The 24,700-nt window shown below is 43.7% G+C and overlaps 1 protein-coding gene and 1 pseudogene across 5 annotated transcripts in view; one reads left to right on the top strand and one right to left on the bottom strand.

Moving 5' to 3' along the window:
- The window catches only part of FOXN3 (forkhead box N3), a 408,969-nt gene that overhangs the window by 323,936 nt on the left and 60,333 nt on the right, over window positions 1-24,700 (top strand). The window lies entirely within an intron of this gene.
- On the bottom strand, window positions 3,372-4,350 carry LOC309803063 (large ribosomal subunit protein uL6-like; annotated as a pseudogene). Its single transcript has one exon. The product of its transcript is annotated as a large ribosomal subunit protein uL6-like (transcript).

The following is a 24,700-nucleotide window of genomic DNA, read 5'->3' as shown; positions in this document are numbered from 1 at the left end:
AGTGAAAACTGTCATCCTCCTGTCAGAGAAATACAGCTCTAGGCCCCCTTCCCAGAGGTAACCGGCATGATCAGTTTCTTACGTGTCATTTGATAGCCGATGCCTTTACACACCTGAGTATGTGTGCACATTTATGCAGACGGGGACATACCATATGCATTATTCTGATCATAAAGATCTTTCTGTATCAATGCATATAGAGCTATCCTTTTTTGGGACTCCAGAGTTTTTCACTGTGTGGCTGGATTAAAGTATCCTCTGGTCTTGGACATTCTACAGATAGGGTTGCAAAGTGGCGTTTTGTTGGTTCCTTTCCTTAATTGAGTGAGGTTGAAGGCCATTTGTATTTTTTTCTGTATGTTTCCTCCTTTTGCCCGCTGCTCTTTTTTTTTTTTTTTCCCATTGAATTTTTCTTTTTCTTACTGCACCTCATTTTCCAAAGAGGTAATGATCAAGTGCCAGTGAGTTCTACAATTAGGAATATTTTAGCCGGGGGAGAGATCTGATGGATGTTTACTGAGAAGCCCGGGTACCCGGGAGAAGGCCCCGCGTCAGCTGCGGAGGCCGACTTTGTTTACCTGGTCCCTTTCTTCCTCCCCATTGTCGTTGAGGTGAGGTCACTCCGAGTTCCTCAAAAAGCCTCAGACTTAGTAGGGGAATACCTGCCCCATAGTGGGGCTTGACCAGTTTTTGCTGGTTGAACAAAAGAGAGAACATGGCATCGTGGAACAAGATTCTCTTTGGGATCACCTAGTTCTCTAGACATTGACCTGGGTTCACATCTTCTTGGCTCCAGAATTTGCAAGCCATGCAAACCTCTCTGGACCACAGTTTCCTCATCTATAATATGGGAATAATAATACTGATGTTGCCAGGCTGTTCTGAGCAATAGAAAGAACCTAGTAAAGTATCGAGCACATGACAGGTTTTCAGGAATTGACAGCTTCTAGTATTAGTGTCATTGTTCTGATCAGGACTATTATTGCCATCACCATAAACCCAACGAGTGACAGTAGGGGCCATGGGCTAAGACTAAACAATTGATTCACGAGATGACCATGTTATATGAGACTGTGACTTTGGCAGACCATCTGCGTCTTTGCAATAAACGTTGATTTGCACCTACACTGATTTCATTTGTCTTGTGACCATCATTTTCTTACAGGCTTTAAGCCTCTGTTGCTAGACATAGTACCTAATGCCCATGGAGTTTCAATGCCCATCCAGTTTCGGGCCTTGAAAAGGGAGAGTGATTTGAAAGTATCTACTTGAATTCTTAGTGAGAAAGATCTGAAAACTCTTCTCCTCACCTTGCCTCCCCCAAGAAGTCTGAGAGATCAAAACAAATAATCTTTCTCTCTGCATCTCTCAAACCCAACTTAAGAAATTAACGAAGGAAGATGGGTAGAGTGAAATAAGACTCATCGAGAAGAAATGGGAGCCTCCTAATTGATTCCCACAAAGCTGCTGGTTATTTACAACTAGGAAAATTGCCCGCTTGGAGATACCAATTCAGCGCTCTGGTTCCACTGGCTTGACAGGAAAAAGTCACTGCGCCTGGCTGGCAAAGCTCTTAGGGAGGAGGAAAGTAGACTGAATTACATCTGACTGTTTAACACCATCTCATTCATAGATTTCTGCCTTTTCCCCCAGTGGATCATTCGCAGTCTCTTTTTTAGTATATAATTGTTCATTTTAAATTTTCATGTTTGCTCTAGCTGGGTGTATGTTAATTACTGGCAGTCTGTAATTATGTTGTCTATTTGTCATTTCCATGGCAGCAAGGGTAGTAAGCTAGAACTCTTCCAATAGCAAGAATTTTAATTTATAATTCCCTCCCCCCAAACCATTTAGAAATTGATACGTTTCACTCACATTCTAGATGTAGTTCAGTAAATGCCATGTTATTGATGTTCATTATCAGGTTTTAAGCTACGAAATGCCGCTGTACTCTAACTTAGAGATTCCCAAGATTTTGGTGTATTCATTCAACCCACAGCCACTTATTGAGCACCCACTGCACACTAGGTGCTTGGGATATATTCTCTGAATAGAACAGACAAAATAAAACATCCTGTAGTTCTCTGTGTAACCGAAGGACTGCCCAGCTGACCCCTAAGGCCACTGGCTGGCTGGCGGCAATGGCTGTGTGTCCCCTAGGCTGCCAAACACTTGTCTGTTCCCAGCACTGTAATAATGAGGAATATGTTAAGAAGTTAGAAGCCACTGGCAATTAAAGTTATTATTTCACATTAAAGTCCCCCTATATGATATTGGCAGCTGAGACATACATGGAAAACATAATAGTTTAAAGATCATCAGATTAGTTCCAGACATCCCCAGGATCTGGGTGCAAATTAAATTAGAGGTACATCAAATTGATCCAATCAAGAAGCAGGGCTGGGATTAGGGAGCATGTTCTTGCTGTATGGACCAGGTAAACAGAGTGACCGTTGCTACTGCCTAAAGCCACATGCCTCAAAGGAAGTTCCAGCACCCTAGATTGAAATTGACCCCTTGAAATGATTCCCAAGACTGGGCTGTTCTGGTGCTATGAGTACAGAAGGTGGGGACTTGGGAAGGGTCTAGAGTGGAGCTGAAGACTAAAGGTTCAGTGAAACTGATTTAAGAGATGGTCCTGCTGGTGGATAATGCTGAAGAGCAGGTGCTTACAGGAGAAGGGATCTGGGGGAAGTTAGGCAGTTGGAAATGCTCTATCTAAAAAAGGCATATGGGGCTTCCCTTGTGGCACAGTGGTTGAGAGTCCGCCTGCTGATGCAGGGGACACGGGTTCATGCCCCAGTCCGGGAAGATCCCACATGCCGCAGAGCGGCTGGGCCCGTAAGCCGTGGCCGCTGAGCCTGCGCGTCCGGAGCCTGTGCTCCGCGATGGGAGAGGCCACAATAGTGAGAGGCCCGCGTACCGCAAAAAAAAAAAAAAAAAAAAAAAAGGCATATGACTTGAGTTCCTCATAGTCATTCAGCAACTTTTTTTTAGTACTTATAGAATGTGCTAGAGCGTGAACAAGACAGAGGTCCTGCCCACATGGAGCTTCCATTTCAGTGGGGGAAACAAGACAGACAAATAGGACAGACAGATGGACAGATAACCAAATGTGATATAATATAATATAATGTTGTACAGTTATGAGTGCTACAAAGAATTATAAATGGGATAAAGGAATAGAGTGATCAAGGTATCCTACTCTATTAGTTGTTTTTTGCACATCACTAGTTCTCAGTATGAGAAGAAGACATTAAGGGGAGGGGTGGTCACGTTTTGTTCCTTTGGGGTTTTCTGGTTTTGTTTGTCTTCCCCCAAATCAATACAGGGCTTTTAGTGCCTCTTTAAAATATCACAGAGAGGTCTTAGGAATCATCTGGCATCTTGTTGTTTCTGTAGCTGGATAACTTAAATCTTATTCATCACCTGCCGAACTGGTCTTTCTGCAGAGATGTAGATACCATCTAAAATTTTTCTAATATTCTTGTTTTCAACTGTTTTGGCTTGCTGAATCAAAGCAGCTGAATTTGATGCAATTTCAATGTCATTTTCTTTGAGAATTAACTCACCTTTCTGGGCTTGAGGTACTGAACAAATGATGTCTGGCTTCACCTGAACCTGGAGCATCTATTTTTTGCCCAAGAAATTTCAGATTTCAACAAGAGACCTGTTCTGAGTAACAACATTGATGGGGAGATGAGCATACACAGACCTCATTTTGTAATGAAAACCCAACATAACGCCCTTGATCATGTTCTGTACATGATACAGGTCGTCGAAAAGTGGCCAGTTTCTTTCTGTATCCCCACCATTTGTCAACCTGGAGCCTCTTTCTTTTGTTTCCAAGGAAACTGAGTTCTACATTGATATGATTGAAGTCCCTCCAAAAGGCTCTTCTGGTTCCCTTCACAGTAATTGTGTGGCCCTTCACACAGTAATTGTGTGAGGTCAGCATTTTCTGGAATGTCTGCAGTCTGATTGCTGAGAATGGTCTTCATCCTCACAGTAAATGCAGCAAAGAACAGTTTTTATTTTTAACAAACCTTGTGAGATAATTGTAGATTCATATGGAGCTGTAAAACAATTGTAATTCAGAGAAATTCTGTTTCTCCCAATGGTAACATCTTGCAAAACTATAGTATAATATATATAATCTCATCTGTATCTACAAAAGAATCTTGCTGGGGTTTTGATAGGAATTGCATTAAGCCTGTATATCAGTTTGAGGACAAATGACATCTTTACTATGTTGTCTTCTAATCCATGAACATGGTATACCTCTCTGTTTGCTTAGATCTTCTTTGATTTCTTTTATGAGCATTTTTGTAGTTTTCAACATATAAGTCCTATACTTGTTATATTTACACCCAAGTATTTCATTTTTCTTGAACAATTGTAAATGATATTATTTTTAAATTTTTGGTATCCATTCATGTATTGCTAACATATAGGAATATAGTTGATTTTGTATGCTTATCTTGTATTCTGAGACCTTGCTGAATGTACATTTTAGTTCTAGAAGGCTTTTTGTATATTCCGTAGGAAGTTCTATGTAGACAGTCTGCAAATAAAGACAGTTTTGTTTCTTCCCTTTTGATCCATATGCCTTTATTTCACTTTCTTGCCTTATTTCACTGGTTAGAACTTCCAACACTATGTTAAATAAGAGTGGTGAGAGCAGACATCCTTGCCTTGTTCTCAATCATAGGGAGGAAAGCATTCAGTCTTTCCTTATTAAGCATAATGTTAGCTGTAGGGTTTTTTAATAGATGCTCCTTGACAAGTTGGGTAAGACCCCTTCTATTCCTAGTTTGCTGGGCATTTTTATCATGATTAGATGTATTTTTCATATACCATTTCTACATCAGTTGATATGATCATATGATTTTTCTTCTATAGCCTGTTGACATGGTAGATTACTTTGATTGATTTTTGAATACTGAACCAGTCTTCCATCCCTGGAATAAACCCCACTTAGTCACAGTATATAATTCTATTTAAATATTCCTGAATTATATTTACTAATATTTTGTTAATTTGGTCTGTACCTTGCTTTTTTTTTTTTTTTTTTTTTTTTTTTTTTTTTTTTTTTTGCTGTACGCGGGCCTCTCCCATTGTGGAGCACAGGCTCCGGATGTGCAGGCTCAGCGGCCATGGCTCACGGGCCCAACCGCTCTGCAATATGTGGGATCTTCCTGGACTGGGGCACGAACCCGTGTCCCCTGCATCGGCAGGCGGACTCTCAACCACTGCGCCACCAGGGAAGCCCACCTTGCCTTTTTTATACGGTCCTTAGTTGGTCTGCTTTCTTCTCTCTACCTTTCAGAGTCTTCTTATGTTTGTCTTATATTTAATGTCCATCATTTTTAGTTGTGTTTGGTGGGAAGAATAGGGAAAAGTATGTCTATTCCATTTCCTGGAAGCAGAAGTCCCTTCAGATGGTCAATTTTTAGGTATACTTTTAAGTAGCTGTATAATTTACTACCAGCAGAAAAGAAAATCCTGAATTTAGGTCTTGATGAATAAAAATGTTCGACCAAGTTACTGGTTTGACTTGCTTGATTCTAAAAGAAGCTGAACAAAGAGATTTAGGCTGAGCACAAAGATGTAAACATATCAGGTCTTCAGTATCACTCCTGTACTTCCCAGCAGAAGAAAGACCTGTTAGGGTCATCAAAGTGTCAGGGACATTATACAGGCTCTTACCCCAGCAGATTGGCACTCACCAATAGAAGCCTTTTGATGAACTTCAATCCACTGTCGTGCCGACAGCATTCACTTAAATTGCATTTCCGGGACTTCCCTGGTGGTGCAGTGATTAAGACTCCACGCTCCCAATGCAGGGGGCCCGGGTTTGATCCCCGGTCAGGGAACTAGATCCCACATGCATGCCGCAACTAAGAGTTCGCCTGCCACAACTAAGACCTGTTGCAACCAAATAAATAGATATTTATAAGAAATAAAAAATAAACTTGCATTTTCTGCAAGCTGTTGGTAATACCAGATATTTACAAAAAGGTGCTGTAGGCACCGCTGCATGCTGTCAGTTGCCTATCAACAGTTATTTGCCAAATAATTGTGTGTCGGGGGGCCTGAAACTTAGGCCAAGGGGGACTTTTCTTCTGTTGTAGACAGGTGATGATGACTGGTCAAGGAGATGAGTTCTCAGAGGGTCAGTGAGAATCTCTTCTGCATCAAAAGAGCTCCCATTCTTTGCTTTCATTGGTTGGCTTATTTTTCTGCCTTTCTTATGATTTCCAAGAAATATGGCACGGTAGTAGAGGTCACAGAGATTCAATGGGGGAATCAGTAAGCCACAGGGTTCTAACAGCCCCTGGTTTCAAAGGTCCCTCTCCATGGTGAAGTTTTCAAAACAGCGGATATTTTCCATTCTCCTCTTATCTTCCTGCTGGTTTACTTTAGCAAGTATTTACACGCACCTACTGTGAGTGCAGTGATTGAGTAAGAAATGATCCCTGCTCTCAAGGAGTGGTAGGCAGAGAGGGTACAAATGACCATAGTTCAGGGGTCACCAAGGAGCAGACAAAATGCCATCAAAGGTCACATGCAGGTAACTTGGCTTTCTGCTGGTGAAATTTGAGCTGGTGCTTCAAGAGGTAGGAGGATTTCAGCAGCTGGGGGTAGGGTGGCACTGCTGGCAATGGGTGGGCTGAGAGGTAAAAGCATAGGCGCGTCCAGGGAACATAGCACAGAGCATGTAGGGCTGGACTGAAGAGAGAACAGCACGTTCCTCATCAGCGCTCACCTGCCCAACCATTGAAAAAAAGCATCTTTTCCCCATATGACCATTAGAACCATAATGTATTTCCACTTATGTTTTTCCTTCCACTTTACCTAAAGTGGGCTTTTGTCATCCCCTCATTCATTTGTGCACTTGAGTTAAGACTTCAAAGTGTGCTGACCTACCTAGCGTTAGGGGTTGAATTGCACCCTCCACCCCAAGATATGTTGGAAGTCCTAACCCACCCTTCGGTACCTGGGAATGTGATCTTATTTAGAAATAGGGTCTTTGCAGATGGAATCTGTTTATGTCTTGTCATCAAGATGAGGTCACTAGGGTGGGCCCTGATCCACTGTGATTGGTGTTCTTATTAGAAGAGGGAAATTTAGACACAGACACACACAGGAAGAACTCCATGAGATGATGGAGGCAGAGATTGGAGCTGCAAGCCAAGGGGTGCCAGGATGGGTGACCAGCACTGGAAGAGGCAAGGAAGCATTCTCTCCTACGAGTTTCAGAGGGAGCATGGCTCTCCAGCACCTTGATTTTGGACCTCGTTGTTTTAAGCACCCAGTTTGTGGTTCTTTGTTATGGCAGCCCTAGGAACTAACATACCTAGTTTATACCGGGCCCTCTACTCGTGGAATTCGACTTGGATTCAACAGTCTGTCAGGGAGGTTCAGTTGTGCCTGTTGAGGTCACATCGGTGGCTAATAGGTGGTCTTTGCAGGGGGAATTTGATCATCAGAGGGGCTCCTCGGTTTTCTGGTCTTTAGGCTGAGGTTTCTGGGATCTACATGGAGCACAGTGAGCTGGTGACAGAGGGTGGAGTGAGCAGGCATAGCCAACTGTGACGTGGTTCCCATTAGAAAAATGCAGTAGATGGGAATTAAAGGGTTCTAGGGCAAAAGACTTCCGAGTTCATTTATACCAACTCTTCCTCCTGCCACATGATAAACTGCCCTGGAAAGAAGTTATCACGTGACCCATCCAAGGCCACTCTGCTAGTAACAGAGTCAGGACTTGAATTCAGATCCTAAATCTCACATCCAGACCTCTAAGATTTCTACAGGGACTCTAAAGTCTGTGGTTCTGACTTTGGAAAGTTTTTTTGGGGTCACAGCATTTTAACTTACGCCTTTAGACTCTTCTTTATTTACTGGGGCTGGTAGGGGGAAGAAAGAAGAGGCACTTTAAAAAAGAAAAATCAGGGCTTCCCTGGTGGTGCAGTGGTTGAGAGTCCGCCTGCCGATGCAGGGGACACAGGTTTGTGCCCCGGTCCGGGAAGATCCCACATGCCGCGGAGCGGCTGGGCCCGTGAGCCATGGCCACTGAGCCTGCGCGTCAGGAGCCTGTGCTCCGCAACGGGAGAGGCCACAACAGTGAGAGGCCCGCATAACGCAAAAAAAAAAAAAAAAAGCAAACAAGGGGAACATGTTGACCTTCAGGAAAGGGATTTGAAAGAACACGTTTATGCATCTTTAAAATGAAAGACCCAAGGGTATTTAGTTTTACTCTGTGTCATTGAAAACTAAAATCCACCCAGCCTCAAGTGGATGGGAAGTCCCAGCTCACAGGTTCATTCACTGACCGTCCGACCCACGTGTTGCAGAGGGTAGAATTTATAAAAATCAGCAGCTATTATATGGCCTCAGACACCACAAGTTGCACTCTCAGCCTCATTCTGAGTTTCCTGTCCCTCTGCCCGGTGGAATAGAGCCACTGATGTTGTTTCCATAGATTTCATCTTTCCAGGCTTGGTTTACATCTCGAGTGCAGGACGCCAGGTAGATTCCTTATGGCAGTAGCGGTGCACACGCGCCGTCGTGGTAGCTTTAAATCAATCGTCCCCAAAGGTTCCGAGGAATGTCACTTACAAGGCACATTGCTTGCGTGAGTGTCCTTTGTGTTGGGTGCCCTGGAATGTAATTTCTATCAGGAAGACGTAAAGGGGACACGGGGAGCAATCATTTTGCTTGACAGCACACTCTGAAAGGAAGGGGAGTTTGTTATTGTTATTTTTTGTTGTTACTGTGATTGTTTCTTGGGTTCCTCCAACAAAGACATGCTGTGTGGCTTTCCAAAGTCTCCCCGTGCAAATGCTTCCCGTCACCAGTGATCAGCGTCCTGCCATTTTGAAATCCAGAAGTGGCTTTAGCAGCCCTTATGACATGATCATTGCCGGGAGCTGGAGACCAGCCTCTCAGAGAAATTGACACTCTCATCTTCCATCTTCCTGTACGCATTCTAAGTGCTGGTGCACTGTCACTTGAACAAACTGTCACCCTGAAATAGGGTTGCTTCATCCAGTGCTGTGGAAAAACAAGGTTAGAAGAGCAGAGACTTTTGTTGATAGTGAGCAAGCGGGATTTGTTAAACCAATATTGAAAGATGGTTTGCACACCTCTCGGCAGCTCGTGTTACTTCTGAAAAGATGTGGTCTTTCAGCCCTGCTTGGCACAGATACAGTTAGAGGTGCATCAGGACCTTTGTTATATAATCCTTCCAGGTTATATAATTTGGGGTCCTGTTTGTTCTTGCCCTGGTTTATATGGATGGAAACAAGGATAGAAGATCACAACAGTTCATAGTTTCCTGTAACAGCGGAGGCAGTAATGTTATTGATTAAAGCACATGGGATCTATTGGTTGTCAGTGATACTATATGCAGGATGGACTATGTGTATGTGAACAGTTTGTGTATGAAAAATATAAAATGAGTTTCAGACGTATCATCCTACAGATGAGCAGTTTAAAAGAACTGACTTTCAGATTCTGGCTTACATGGTCTCAGCCCATGTCTCTAGCCAGTCAGAAACTGGAAGCCAGCCTAGATACGGAAATGTACAGTACGGTAGGGACTTTTTATGGCTGCCGTGAGTGGCCCCTTTGACTTTTTCCAGACCTGGCCCAGATACAATTAGGAGACGTTACAACCTAAGGGCAGGTAGGATTCTTGAGACTTCAGTTCACACTTTCCTGCAACACTGAGCTCACCTGTCTCTGAAGTGACTGCTATCACCTGCTTCTATCTTGGCCTCCTCCCAGTTATTTCAAATATAAATTTAGTAGCCAATAATTTGTGGCCCCCAGCCAATGGATTTGAGCAGACCTAGAAATCAATTACATCACTGTCCCCCTACTCCCACCTACCCAGCCTGGGAAGATTGTAGAACAAGCACATCTGTCCCATGCCCCAGCTCAGAGGCACCCCTAAGTAGGCGACGTGGATCAGAAAGCAGTACCACATACGGCGGCCATGCTATTCTTGACCTACTTCTGACTCCAGATGTGAGGGTTCTGTGTCTGTCCCTTCCAGGGCCCCAGCACCCTGACTCTCTGGCTGGGACCTTCTCAACAGCTCTTAGTCCTCAGGGAGTGGTGCCCACATCCTGCTCTAACAAGACTCTAGTCGTCGGAACCATGAACCGTGAAGGACACACCTTCCACGCTGCCAGCAGATCAGATCCGACCCCCACCTTGCCCCTTCCCCACCGCTTGGACCTGGACCCAGTCTACTCCTTTTCATCCTCAGCCACCCTCCCTCTCAGGCTTCTTAGCTCCTGCCACCCCCTCCCCAGGCCTGACTGCTCTTGACTCCCAGAATTCACTGTGACCAAGAAGCCACGCTAACATCTTTCTACAAAACAGTAATATTTTGCTTCACATACTTCCCAAGAAGCAAGTACTAACATAAAGTCGGGTTGTGGGTAGTTTCAGTTTTCTTCTTCATACCCTTCTTTCTTTCTTTTTTCTTTTTTTTTTTTGGCTGTGCCACATCTTAGTTCCCCAACCAGGGATCGAACCCACGCCCCCTGCAGTGAAAGCGCAGAGTCCTAACCACTGAACCACCAGGGAATTCCCAACCCTTCTTTCTTTAAATCAAATTTTCTACAATGAACATGTACTATTTTTTTAACTGGAAAGAAAAAATATATATTGTCAAATAGCAGTTGGGAAGATGGCAAATAAAAACAAGTAGGCTTTTTTGTTCAGTAGAATAACAACAACAGTAAAATCACCCCAAGGTAAATCAATGCAAAAATATGAGGCAACCTTGCTCCTCCTCATCAAGTAATAAATGGCCTTTCACAGGTGAGATGAGGTGGGACATTCCCGTCATTACCATCAACCTCAAGTCCTGATACTTTTGCAGAGATGCTGGGCATGTCCTACTCCAGTAGACACCATGGGAATTTATTACAGGGTTGTTGGGAGGCTCAAATGAGAAAATAGATGTGAAAGTACTTTATAAATGGAAGCTATTATTTTCAACAAAAAGTAGAGAACTTTCATCTACATTGGGAGACAAGGCAGAACATTGTGAGGATGTTTATACAATTTAACATAAGGGAAGATGTGGCCATTACGATCTAAGCACTTAAGTTCATCTATTCATTTGATAAATATTTATTGGGGCTTGGCACAGTTCTTGGTGCTTGGGATTCATCAGTGAAGAAAACAGACACAAATCCCTGCCTCGTGGAGCCTCGTGAGGGAAACAAAAAAATCTAATAAATAAAAAAGAAGTGGTCATCAAAATAACAACAGTAAGTAACACTCTAATAGTGCTTATTTTGTGCCAGGCATGTATGTAACATATTTAATCTCAAATACTCTATGAAGTAGATACTATTTTCAACCCCATGGTGGGGGGAAAAGACCCACAGAGAGGTGAAGTGAGTTGCCCAAGGTCACGCAGCCAGTAATGCTGGCACTGGAAATCAGTTTCACAGAGGAAGTTAGTGGGTGAGAAGCCAGTGGAGAAAGAAACGGAACGGGGTAAGGGGTTATCCATTCAGCAGACATTTCTGAGTGCTCTGGGCCTGGCACTGTGTTGGATGCCTGGGATATAGAAATGCAAGGGGCATTATCCCTGCCCTGGAGAGGTACGCAGTCTCCTAGGGGAGATTAGGGGTACACAGACATATGAGCAAACCATGTGGTGTGATATACAAAGCATTGCTTTCTGTGACACTTGTGTTTTGGACTAGTGATTTCATGGCATCAGCGGCCTTACCTTCGTCCAAAGACTATTGATCGTGGTGTTGTATCCTCTCTTTCACTGCAGAACTTCTAGGCATGAGAGGCTGATCAAGCCAGTAGCTACTTTGGTTAGACTCCAGGCTGCAAAGCCAAGGCCCTTGGCCTTCCTGAGCGGATCCCTCCCATCTGCACCAGGAGGGCCAGTTCAGTTCCCCTTGATGTCTGTCTGTTTAGTTGGTGTCTGTGACATAGCCGTTGTTCACTCTTTTGAATGTCACCCGTCCCTCCTTTCATCTCTCATTGGCCTCAGAGAGTGTCACACGGAGGGACAACCCTTTGCATCCCCTGCCCGTCCCCAGCCCTGCCCATGGTCCTCCATCCCATCCTTGGCAGAGGTGGACCAGGGAGACCTCATGCCTACTGAGGATAAGCCATTGCAAGTTTATTTCCTGCTAGTGAGGGGTCAGTAGCGTTTGGTTCCTGCCCAAATACAGCCTATTTATTCCCAGAGCTGAAAGTCACAAGGACTTAATAAATGCTCTGGTGCTGTAGGGTTTTTTTGGTTTGGGGTTACCTTTGTTTCTTTACTTCTTTTGTAAGAGGTGAATTGTTTTTGCTCTTGTTCTGGATTCAAGAGATGAGTATTGTCGTGGGGAAGTTCCCCCTTATCTTTCCCCGGGGCAACCACACTTAACCTCTTTTCTCATAGACATCCGTGCAGGAGAATGAGATCATTAACAGTCAACATCCATCATAGGTCAGGACTGCCCTCCCCTCTTCAGGGCAGCTGAAGGAATTCCCTCCGTGAGGCCCATGGTGGTTGTTTTGGTTGCTTATGAGAAGGCCTGGCACTTTATGAGTGTTATTTCACCTAGTTCTCAAAACAACTCATGTTAGGGTGGAGAAAACCCAGGCTCGGAGAAATAAAGTAACTTCTTCCCAGGCACACAGCACACAAGCAAGTAGGACAAGACTTAAACCCAGATTTTTAAATTTCCGTTTGTTTTCTTTCCAATACTCTTTCTACTCCAAGTACTCTTCTGTGGGGAAATGAACTGAAATGAACTGAGCCTATCTTCCTAAAAAGTATCCTTTTTTTAAACACTTAAAAACACTTCCTTGATCCTGCAAGCCATGCTTCTGAGTTTGTTTGTTTTGCGAAGTTGTTTGTCTGCTGGTTGGTTGGTTGGTTGGTTTTTCAGTTCCTATTACTAAGCTAGAAGAGGCAGGAATGAAGATTTTTTTCCTGGTAAAATAAGAAATTGCCTTCTCTCTTCAAATCTGTGCTTTTCTATCCCTCCAAGCAAGTTGAAGATGATATTAAAAGAATAGCTCTATCTTACAGATTAGCAGTGAGACACAAATTATTTAAATTCACGTTTTAGACTGTAGAAATAGACTAACAGGTGGTCCTTACATACTGTGACCTTGTTAGTTTCTCAGACATTACCACGTTTTGCAGTAAATAGTATTGACCAGACAGAAAGATAGGTTCATAACTGTGCGATCAAGAACATCTTGGGGCTCATCGATGAGGTTTAGGGGGTCTAGACAAATTCCTGAAATTGTGTTCAAAACATGTGCCTTCCTGAGCTTTTCTAATGAAAGAATCCTTCTTTTTCATCAGACCCTCAAAGGATGTGGTCACCACATCAGAGTCTTCAAACAGCACATACTTGTAATCTCACAGTTGCCCTGGGTCAGGAATCCAGGCCCAACTTAACTAAGTCCTGTGCCCAGGGTCTCACCAGGCAGCAAACAAGTGTCTTAGGGCTGTGGTCCTTTCTGGAGTTGACTCCTCCTTCAAGCTCATATAGTTGCTGCCAGAATTCAGATCCTTGTGGTTGCAGGGTGGAGGTCCCCTTTTCTTGCTGGCTCTTGGGTGGGGTAGATACCCACATGGTCCCTGCCACATGGCCCCCTCCCAGACTCTCACAATCAGGCAGCTGCTTCAAGGCCAGCAAGAGAATCTCTCATTCGGGTCTGCTGCGACACAGTCCTACCTGATGTAACGTGACCCAGGAAGTGACTACCCGTCACCTTTACCTTATTTTATCACTAGAAGCAAGTAACACCTTCCATCTGTCCTCAAAGGGAAGGAGATTATACAAGATCATGACCCGTCGGGGGTCTCCTTGGTCTTTGTCTGACATAATCACCTCCTAAAAACTCAAAAGAACCTCTGCTCTGGAATCTTTGAAAAAAGACACAGTTGACATCCTACAAACACGTCATTAGTTCACTGAGGAGTCGCATCATATCTGTGGGAAGAAACCCGACACGACTGAATGGGGAAAAATTGATTAGTCTTATTTTATCTAGATGGAGTCAGCGCCGTGAAGGGAGTATTAAATGAGAGAAAAGAGCTGATTCTAGGCTGTGTGGGAGAAGATCCACAGCAAACATGTATTACGGCCTATGTCAATATCGTGGCCACGCTTGCTCTATTTTTTGAGACAAAAAGATCATGGTTTGGACAAATGAGAGGCAGCCAGACCCCAAAATAACTTCAGACTCTTCATTCCTGGGTGCTGAGGGGGTAGCTGCATGTTGACTGAGATGATTCTTGGTTTATTTGGAGTCTAATTCAGCGTTAATAAAAAAGTTCAAAATTGAATGTGAGTTGGTCTGTGGTAGAATTTAATGGGATATTCCCAGAGTTGCTCTTCTTTCTAGCTCTGTTTTCTTAGTGTATTAGTTTCCTCGGGCTGCCGTAGCAAAAGTACCACAAACTAGGTGGCTTAAAGGAGCCGCTTATGCTCACACGGTTCTGGCGGCTGGAAGTCTGAGATCAGGGTGTCAGCGGGGCTGTGCTCCCTCTGAGGCGCTGGGGAAGGATGTGCCCCATGCCTCCCTCCTAGCTTCTGGTACTTCCTTTACTTCGGGGGCATCACTCCCCTTTTCACATGGCATTTCCCCTGTGCTTCTGTTGTGTCAGTGTCCAAATTTCCCTCTTTTATAAGGACACCAGTCATATTATATTAAGGGCCCAACCTACTCTAGTATGACCTCATCTTAACTAATTCTATCTGTGATGACCCTGTTTCCAAATAAGATTATGTTCTGAGATGCTGGGTAGGACTTCAACACGCTAATTAATTGGGTGGGTGAGGGTGGGGGAAGTGGACACAATTCAACCCATAACACTTAATGAAGAATAATTTTAAATTTTCCTGATAGTCGTGCTGTTCTGGCAAGTAAATCAAAGTCTCCCTGGTGGATCGATGGTCAGAGATAATTAGATTTCCCTCTCTCCCTCCACCCTCTCATTTGGGAGTTTACTATTTTCTCACTAGAATGGCATCCTTGCCTTTTGGACTTAACTTTAGAGATAAAACAGCTCTCATTCTACGTCTAAAATTGGTCAGTCATAACCCTATTTCTGGTAGTAGGATGCTTATCCAGAGGTCAGTTATCTGGCAACCTCACCTATAAGGTAGGTGGGGAATAGAAAACCAAGCTCACAGAGAAAACAGAAAAAATGCTGAGCAAAGATGTCACAACAGTCACAAAATAAACCCTTTTAAGAGAACCCTGTGGACTTTTGCTCACATCTTATTAACCTTTACTCTGCACATAATTCTAACAGACTTTTAAAGTTCACAGGACAGTAGAAGCATCAATATGTGAATGACAGACTCAGGGAAAATTCCAAACTAAATTCAGTTTAAATATTACTTCCGTTATGATGCCTTCATCAGTATCTTCCTCTGAATTCCAGTATTATTTTATACCTTCATTAGTCAGTTGTCACCTGTTTTCTAACAATTTGTATCCATATTCTACTTGGTTTACATATCTTAATCTCTCCTACCAGATGCTTGTAAGAGCCGGGACATACCTAGTTGTGCCTAACACAATACCTGACACACAGTAGGTACACCAATAAATTCGTATTGAAGACTGAATAACCAGAAAGGATAAATTTTTAGGTGGACAGTAATTAGGTAAGATAATAATTTAGGTGCCTAATAATTTTAGGCAGCGTGGAGTTTCAAAGCATTTTGAGCAAAAAAGTTTCCTCTGATATTTCCTTTTTAAAGTTAATTTTTATTAAAGTTACAAAATTTGAAACCTTACCTTTCATTAGGCTTTTAAGAGGTGGTCAGAAGATCTCAATTTATTTATTCTAGCAATTTTTAGCAATCACTTTTAAGGGGACCTTTTATTAATGCTCGGTCTGATTTGCAAACTTAGTTAATTAAACTCCTTTAAACATTTTAAACTGCATTTGTAAAGGAAATCAAACATATTAAATGTATAAGTACTCAATTGCCTGACTCAACAAACAAACCGCCCAGAGCACTTAAGCAATTCTTATAAATCTAATTAAGCTTATAAGTATGTTACACCCTACTGTCTTTTAAGTTTTCTTCTATTGTATATGACTTCAGTGAGATTTTGATTTAAAATCAAAGTCTGAATTGGTTATTTAATTCCACAGTTTAAGTTGATGTTGCAAGGCTGGTCGTTATTCTTACAGGCCAGTTCTCTTAGTTGTAGCAAATATTTAAAATACTAGATCTAGGGCTTCCCTGGTGGCGCAGTGGTTGAGAGTCCGCCTGCCGAGGCAGGGGACGCGGGTTCGTGCCCCGGTCCGGGGGGATCCCACATGCCGCGGAGCGGCTGGGCCCGTGAGCCATGGCTGCTGAGCCTGCGCATCGGAGCCTGTGCTCCGCAACGGGAGAGGCCACAACAGTGAGAGGCCCGCGTACCGCAAAAAAAAAAAAAAAAATATATATATATATATATATATATATATATATATATATATATATATACTAGATCTACATTGATTTCTTTTTTAAAAAAATTAATTTGACAGATCTCATTTTCTTAACCATGTTTGTACTTTATTCTAAATCTTCTCTGGGTTAAAAAGTGCTCACTCACATTTCCTTCCAAGAAGGAAAAGAAGGGAACCCTCCCCTCTGCCTTCCAGAACCTTCTGCACATCAGGGATCTTTGGAAACTTCTATTCACTAGCAGTGCCTCTCCTCCCGTCCATGACTGTCCAGGGGAAGAGCTACCACAAATCCCCATCAGGTGCTCCTTGGAGGGACCTCCCACGTACTTCTGGCAGCTTTGAGAGAGAAAGTCTGAGCAACCTGAGGATCCCGGAGGCTGCTCGGGAGCCCTGCGCCATCCTCAGGCTGTCTGAACTTCCTTTACCCCGAAGAGGTCTCCAAAGATGGGCAGACAAGCCCCACCCAAACTCTTGGGGAGCCATCAGCTGCCGGTGCCTGGATGTCCCCGAGAGGTCCTGCCCATTGTCCTCACGGCCGCCTTCGCCGTGGGCCAGGAGGCAGCGAGGGTCTGGCCATGGCACCAACGTCAATGGTCTGTACCCTGCCCCGGTCCAGAGCTCTTCCCGAGGGAAGCTGGCCATCAGGACCACACGCCGCAGCTTCCCTTCCCCCCTCAGTCCTGCATTCTCTCCTCATGCAGAAATCTGCACAGTGGTCAAAGGTTGAGTTCAGAGTGTGGGCCTGGGTCAGAACCATGATGATCATTCAAATTACTGAAAGCAGCAAACCAAATCTGACTCCCTGTGCACATTTTTAAAAATTTGAGCCCAAATAGTTTCTCACCCTGCAGAAATAATAAGGCCACATTCCGTTGTTCAGATATCCTCGACAGAACTTTTTTGGCCCCCAGATAACAAGTTATAAAAAATAAGCAGTTGTCTACATCTTTAAAAAAAAAAAAAAAGAAGAAGAAAAAGGGCTTCCCTGGTGGCGCAGCGGTTAAGAATCCACCTGCCAATGCAGGGGACACGGGTTCGAACCCTGGTCTGGGAAGATCACACATGCCTCAGAGCAACTAAGCCCACGCGCCGCAACTACTGAGCCTGTGCTCTAGAGCCCACAAGCCACAGCTGCTGAGCCCGCGCGCCTAGAGCCCGTGCTCCGCAGCAAGAGAAGCCACCGCAACGAAGAGTAGCCCCCACTTGCTGCAACTAGAGAAAGCCCGCGCGCAGCAACAAAGACCCAACTCAGCCAATAAATAAATAAGTAAATAAATTTATTTTTTAAAAAAAGAAGAAGGAAGGGAGGGAAGATGCTTACTTCACTTAAAAACAGTTAATTGTTCTTTGAGGTCATCTCAAATAATTTTGAGCATTGCCTTCCTACCTGAATTTCAGGGGCGGGGCAGTGGTGAGGGAGGAGCTGCCTTCTCAGCTTGCTGGGATTTCTTAATGAGCAGTGGGTATCAACCAGCACTCAGGTGGATGTATATGCCCCTGACGGCTGGGCTGAGCCCCTTCTTATAGTCACTCTGTAAATGAGACTGCAACTTAAAGAGGTAAGTTTCACTTGTCCTACATCCCTTACATTAAAGGCAAACGTTACAGATTCTTCTGACCACTCACCAAGATCTATATCCCCTACCCTCTGGTTGTCACCAGAAAGATTTTACATTTTCTGAATTTTAATATATGCAGATGTCTTTCCATGAGTGTCCAAAGACCTTGAAACTCTTTGGGATTGTGCACGATCTTCATATACAGACATACCTGAGATATAGTATCATGGGTTTGGTTCCAGACCACCGCAATAAAGTGAATAGTGCTATAAAGTGAGTCACATTTGGTTTCCTAGTGCATATGAAATTTACGTTTACACTATACTGTAGTCTGTTAAGTGTGCAGTAGCATTGTGTCTAAAAAAACACAATGTACATATTTTAATTTAAAAATACATGATTGCTAAAAAATGCTAACCATCATCTGAGCCTGCAGGGAGTTGTAGTAGTAACATCCAAGATCACAGATCACCATAACAAATATAATAATGACAAAGTTTGAAATATTGTAAGAATTACCAATCTGTGACAGAGGGACATGAAGTGAGCAAATGCTTTTGGAAAAAACAGTGCTGATAGACTTGCTTGACGCAGGGTTGCCACAAACCTTCAATTTGTGAAGAACGCAGCATCTGCGGAGAGCACTAAAATGAGGTATGCCTGTAATGCTAAATGCTAACGTGGGCCTGTGGATCCTCATCTTTGGCTGCCAGAGCTCCCAGCCCCCCAGCCGGCCACTCCACAAGTGACATCAGTCCTGGAGAGCATCATGTGTTATAGCAACGCCCAGTGATGGGTTTCCATGGTGACAACTCAGTCCTCAAGAAAATATTGTGTAGACAGGGAAGTATGCGATATAATTTTAAAATTTTGTTAAAATAGTTAAAATGGAAAAAAAAAAGATATTTCACCCAGAGGCAGTGCTTCATGTATTGGAAAATTGTCTTAAAGAGAGTGCTGTATTTCCCAACAACGTGGCTAAGTGAGTTCTTCCTTCATGAAACAAACATTTGTAAAAGTCTGACAAAGGTTCTTGAGCCAATGAGAAAGTTGGTAAAAGCAAGTTCTTTATAACTATGTTGAAGAAAAACCAGAATAATGCAGTTTGGTTATCATTTAAAGTGTGAAGGGATTTGCGAGACTTCCTGGCCTTTGCTACATGTATCACGAACCTGCCTGTAACCGAAGGTTATATATAATGTGGTGCGGTGAATAATGCATGGGGAGTGATAACGGACTTAGAGAGAGAGAGAGAGAGAGAGAGGGAAAAGGTGGCTTTTAAGTACCGTATGGCATTTCCTTTCCGCCATGGTGATACATGATATAGTGCTCTGTGGTGTGCAAAGTGTTACTGGTTGTCATAGCGATAGAACACCATCCCGGAGAAAGGAGGAAATGCTGGCTTAAGACGCTTCGCTGGAATAGAACTACAGTTCTAACAAAACCATCATTGTTAGCTCCGTATTTGTTGTCAAATAGTAAAATCCATGCTAGTCTTTTTCTTTCTTCGTGCTAATGCTGAGTAGCCCTGATACCATCCCAGGGCTTGTATTACACACACAGGCTTCTGCCTTCATTTGAGAGTTTCGCACCTATTGCTGGTGTAAAAATAGGTTATGTTATGAATGCCTCCCTGAACTCACTTCCAGCCACTGGCCCAACTCACTAAGCTTCAGGGTTTGAATACCTTCTCTGTAGCGCCTGTAATCAATTTCAGTGGTTCTCCTTGCTGTCAGGATTGCCTCCCCTTTGTCACATTTCAGTCATTGTTATACTTTGTTAGACCCTGAGTGAACAGCCCTCTGAAAGAAGCATCTGAACGGAAGCTAATCTTTGCTTTCTGGTGGTTCTCAGGGCGGAGTCTCTGATGTGTCTGTCCCATCTTTCAAAGTGTATATTGGATGAAATTGATGGAAATTCCTCTGATACGACTACTGATGTTCAGTTGCCTGGGTGGGTTTCAAAGGGAGCCAAGGCCAAGAGAAGCATTGAGTCCAGATCGGTCATCTTTGCCACATCATGGCTGTATCCTCTTCATCATCCAGCCCATGAATCCACATTCTTCACCCAGCGAGGTAGGGAGTAGGTAGTGTGGAAAGAGTTGTGTGTGTGTACACAGTCCAGAAGACTCCATCACTCCACCTGCAAGCACAGCTCGCGCAGCAGGACCTCAGGGTGACGGTACTTGGGTTGCATCATTTTGGTCTGAGGATGATGATACAGCACCCCCGAGTGCCAGGTACCCTCCTACATGACTTGTGCACATCAGCTCATCTAGGCCTCACCACAGCCCGATTGACAGATAAGGAGCCTGACGCACAGAGAGGTTAAGTATCTTGACTGAGATGACACGGCTGGTAAAGGCTGGGGCTGGCCCCAGAGCCTGTGTTCCCAACTGCGCTGCCACTTCTGTGATCCAAAGTGGAACCAAGGAAGGCCCTAAATACATCCAGAGAACTGGGCCCCTCCTGGGGGAACCACTGGAATCAATGGTGTAAAATGAAGAAGAGTAATGGAGTGATAAGAAAGGAGGAGGAGGGGACTTTGAAACATAGATGAGAAAGCCTCGTTTGCAAAAAGCAAAATAAAACACAAAGTTCTGTTCATTAAACTGTTATCAGTATGGAATTATACATCATTATAAAGAAAAGGATAGTAAACTGTAAGCAGGATACGAGTACCATGAGTGACAAGGCCGCTACCCCATACTTCTGTCTCACTCACAGCTCTGGCATATCTGGCTCAGATATCTTAGCACCGCCTCCCCACAGTTTCAAGGGTGGCCCGGATACAATATCCCATTGATCAAGTGGAATATCAAACTTACCCAAGTTACAGTGATAACTGTAATAACAGCTCATATGACTTGACTGTGTCTATGTACCAGGCATTGTTCTTAGGGCTTTGCATGTATCAACTTGTTTGATCCGCCCAGCAGCCCTGTAAGGGAGGGACGTACTATTTTGCGTTTTCCAGGTGTGGAAACAAAGGCAAAGAGAGGTGAAGTCAACTTGCCCCAGACTTCACTCCTAGCTCATGGCCAAGGTATTGATAACAGTCATCCATTCACCAGATATTTGAAGAGAGCCCACTGAGTAAGGGGCACTGCTCCTGGCTCCTGGGGCATGGTGATGAGCAAGCAGACAAGACCTTTCCCTGAGGGGCTGGCCTTCACACAGATGTGCGTGCCTACACATGCGTTATAAGCTCTGAGCACCTCCGATGATGCCTGTCAAGTATTAAGGAGGGGCAGGAATTTCTTAGGAGAAGGACTTTACAAAGATGGATCAGGAGCAACTGGATGTGTTAGATAAAAGCAGAAAATAAGGATAAATGAGTTCAGATTATGGAAGACCTTGGAGGCATAGGAGAGTCTTAGCTGGGGGCTGGATTGAGTTGTGTGTAGAAACACAGCCTTCTTACAGTTGCCTCTAATGACACATAACATTGATTGGAAGTACAGTCACAACAGACTGTTCAGTCCAACCTTCTCGTTTTGCAGACAGGAAAGTGAGGCCCAGAAAATTTCTTTAGGACAAATTCCCTAGAAGAGCTGTCCACATGTTTTTACTGCAGCTTTCTTTGTAAAAGCCAAAAATTAGAAACAACCTAAATAAATGTCCATGTCCAGGGAGATGTTGAAATAAACTACGCAGCAATGAAAGACATGCACTCCATCCCTCTGTACCCCAGATGGAGAGAGGCCAAGAATTACTGTTGAATGAATGAAAGAAACACATTGCAAAACGATGTGTAAGTCTGTCTCCATTCATCTAAGACAGCAACATTATATTGTTGTGAAAGATACAGATTCTTGTCTGCTTGTCTGCAAAGGAAAAGCTCTGGTCAGATACACACCGAGGGAATGTCACCTTCAGTGAAGGGGCAAGGCCATAGGATTAGGTGATCTTTTTAGTAGTGGCCTAATTTTAAAAATAAGCAACTACATTCTTGTATTAATCGTGTGATTAAAAATGAAGTCAAAAAAGAAAGGTCTATTGACTTGTCTGATTGCATATGTTGAGTTAGTTGAAAAGGCAAGTCTAAGACCACTCAAGTTTCCTGGCTTCCAAACCCCACTCAAACCCCTAAATATTCAAGCATGGAGAGGTGGGGTAGAGGGGAATCGAGAGCTTCGTAACCAGCCAGATATTGTTTACGAATCCCAGGAACCATACACATGTCAATGGGTTAAACCTCATTTTGCTAAATGAGTGTGTGTGTTTCAAAAAAAGACTCCAATTTTTAATGGCATTAGTATTCCAGGCAGCTGAATCCCAGGCTGGAGAAAGGTACAAATGATGATTGCTCATTAGCAAATAGAATACAGATGTTAGCTTCATTTTGCCTGAGTGCATTGGCACCTTGGGGAGCCACCGGCTTAGTGAGCCAGACCACAGTGATGCTGCTGGCCCAGCGCAGGGGAGGGGTCCGCAGAGGGGAGGGGATACAGGTCACTTCAGAGCTTACAGGGCTGGGCTTTGTTTCCAGCAATAATTTGTTGGGACTGATTGGTAGAAGAGGGAAGCTAAGATTTCTAAAGCAACTAACCAAAAAATTTTAGTATATTTTTTATTATATATTTTTTTCATTTAATTCTTAATAACCACCCTATGAACTAGGGTATATGGTTCCCTTTGGAAAGGAAAGTGAGGCTCAGAGAGGTGAAGTGACTTGCCCAAAGTCACACAGCAATGAAATGATATATTAGAACCCATGTGTGTCTGGCTCCAGAACTCAGACTTCTGGGTGCCCTTCTCACTAGCAATTGGGGCTAAGGAAGAGAGCACATCTAGAGATCTCCCTTTGAGCAGTTTCCAGGACTTTTACATCTTATTTTCTCCGGAGCCTCATAAAAGATAAATGAAGGTGTTCTCTTAAACAAAACCAGCACAGAAAAGGTCCAAGCTGGAGAAGGATAGATACGAAGGACAGTAAGATGCTACTTCAACAGTCCTGGCCCTCAAGAAGCATCTAGCTTGGTTGTAGGGTCATGAAGATTGAAAATCAAATGGGTAGAAGTCCTTACTGACCGTTCTACATGGCAGGGAATAAATGTGCAGAAGTTGGACTTTCATTAAGGGGTGGGTACAGTTTTCCTAGGAAGAAAGGATGGGGAAGGGTTCTCAGGTTGGCGGCGACATGAATAAGAACACCCACGAGTGCCAAGGCTGGCTGGAGGGACAGGGCTGCTCCGTGAGAGTGGCAAGTCACTTGGCTTTGAGCACCAGGCAGGAGGGTTGGACCATGTCTTACAGAATGGAGAAGAGCTGGCGGAGGTTTAGAAGGAAAGGGGTTCTTGAGACTGGTGCCACGTGGACAGTGGTTTAGCAAGGGGAGAGCTCGAGGCAGCAAGACCTGGTTGAAGGTGGTTCCTGGGGTTCTGGCACGAGCTGGTGAACACCGGGTTAGGGGTGCGGGGTGGTGACCTGGGTGCATTCTAAATGCGTTTGCAATATAAGTATGTTAGAAACGCCTTATCTGCCAAGGCATTCCCCCACCGCCACCTTGACCTATCCTCATAGATTATTTTGCCTTGGGTAAAATGCTGGGGTTTTAAAGATGTTGGTTTTGTTTTTTATCCAGTAGGGAGGATGAAAAGTTTATACCCCATCAAGACATGATGCTTTTTATTACTCAAGTGTTCTACCCACACACAACACCTCCCCGCCCCCCAACAAACACACATCACTTATGAACTGCTTGTGCATCTGTTCACACTAAGTCCTATGTAAATGCCTGTTAACCAACTTTCGTATCAACGGAAGTGTGTCAGCCTAGGTGCCTCCGGTGACGTGAGCCCGATCTGTTCCTAGTGCCCCAGCCGGTAAGGCATTGTGCTGCCCACCTCATCTTTTTGCTCATTGTCAAAAATGTCCCACTTCTCACCTTTGCCCCTCTCAGCAAGTTAATCAACTTTCGCAAGAGGAACTGAGGTTACTTTCTTAAGAAGATCCTGGTCTATCTTCAAGGTGAATGAAGAGTTTTAGATTCAGGGACCCATTTCATTATGCCCTCAGCATCTGCCCAGCTGTTAAAATTTTAAGACAGCAAGTCATCGAATTTTTCAGCTGTCTCACCACCACCACCCAACCCATGTATCGGATGTCACTATAGATCTCTTGGTCCAGCAAATTCTCTTGATGGTCCTACAACAGAAGCTACCTCCGTTCTGCATTTGGGCTGACAGGGATAAACAGCTGGAGGCATGCCCTATGAACAAACAAAACCAAGCTTCCAGAAACAATTGACTTTAACTTCTTGTTCTAAACTGAAAGTTTTTACTGTCGCTTTCACTAAATTCTTGTCCGCGAACTTTTCTCACCTTATTAAATGGATAGAATTCAATGTGGTCAGATGCATTCTGCCTCGGGAGTATAAAATTAATTTAGAACCGACATTTTAAATAGTGGAAGCCTTTTATATAGTGATATGAAAATTGTTCTGCTTTTGAAAACCAAAATCAAACATTAAACAGTATGTGTCTCTGTAAAGAAGTCAGATATCTTGCTGGGATATTACTTTGGCTTTCTGCCAAAAAAAAAAAAAAAAAAAAAACACCTCTATTCTCCTAACTCTGAAGAAATGAAGCAAAAAACAAAAGGTATTTGAGGAATGGGGAGGGGGTTGTGATTGTTTTATCCTCCAGACTGGAAGCCAGATT

The sequence above is a fragment of the Mesoplodon mirus genome, assembly GCF_964341445.2.
Source record: "Mesoplodon mirus genome assembly, chromosome: 4".
Taxonomy (NCBI): domain Eukaryota; kingdom Metazoa; phylum Chordata; class Mammalia; order Artiodactyla; family Ziphiidae; genus Mesoplodon; species Mesoplodon mirus.
This window is presented reverse-complemented; position numbering and strand designations above follow the sequence as displayed.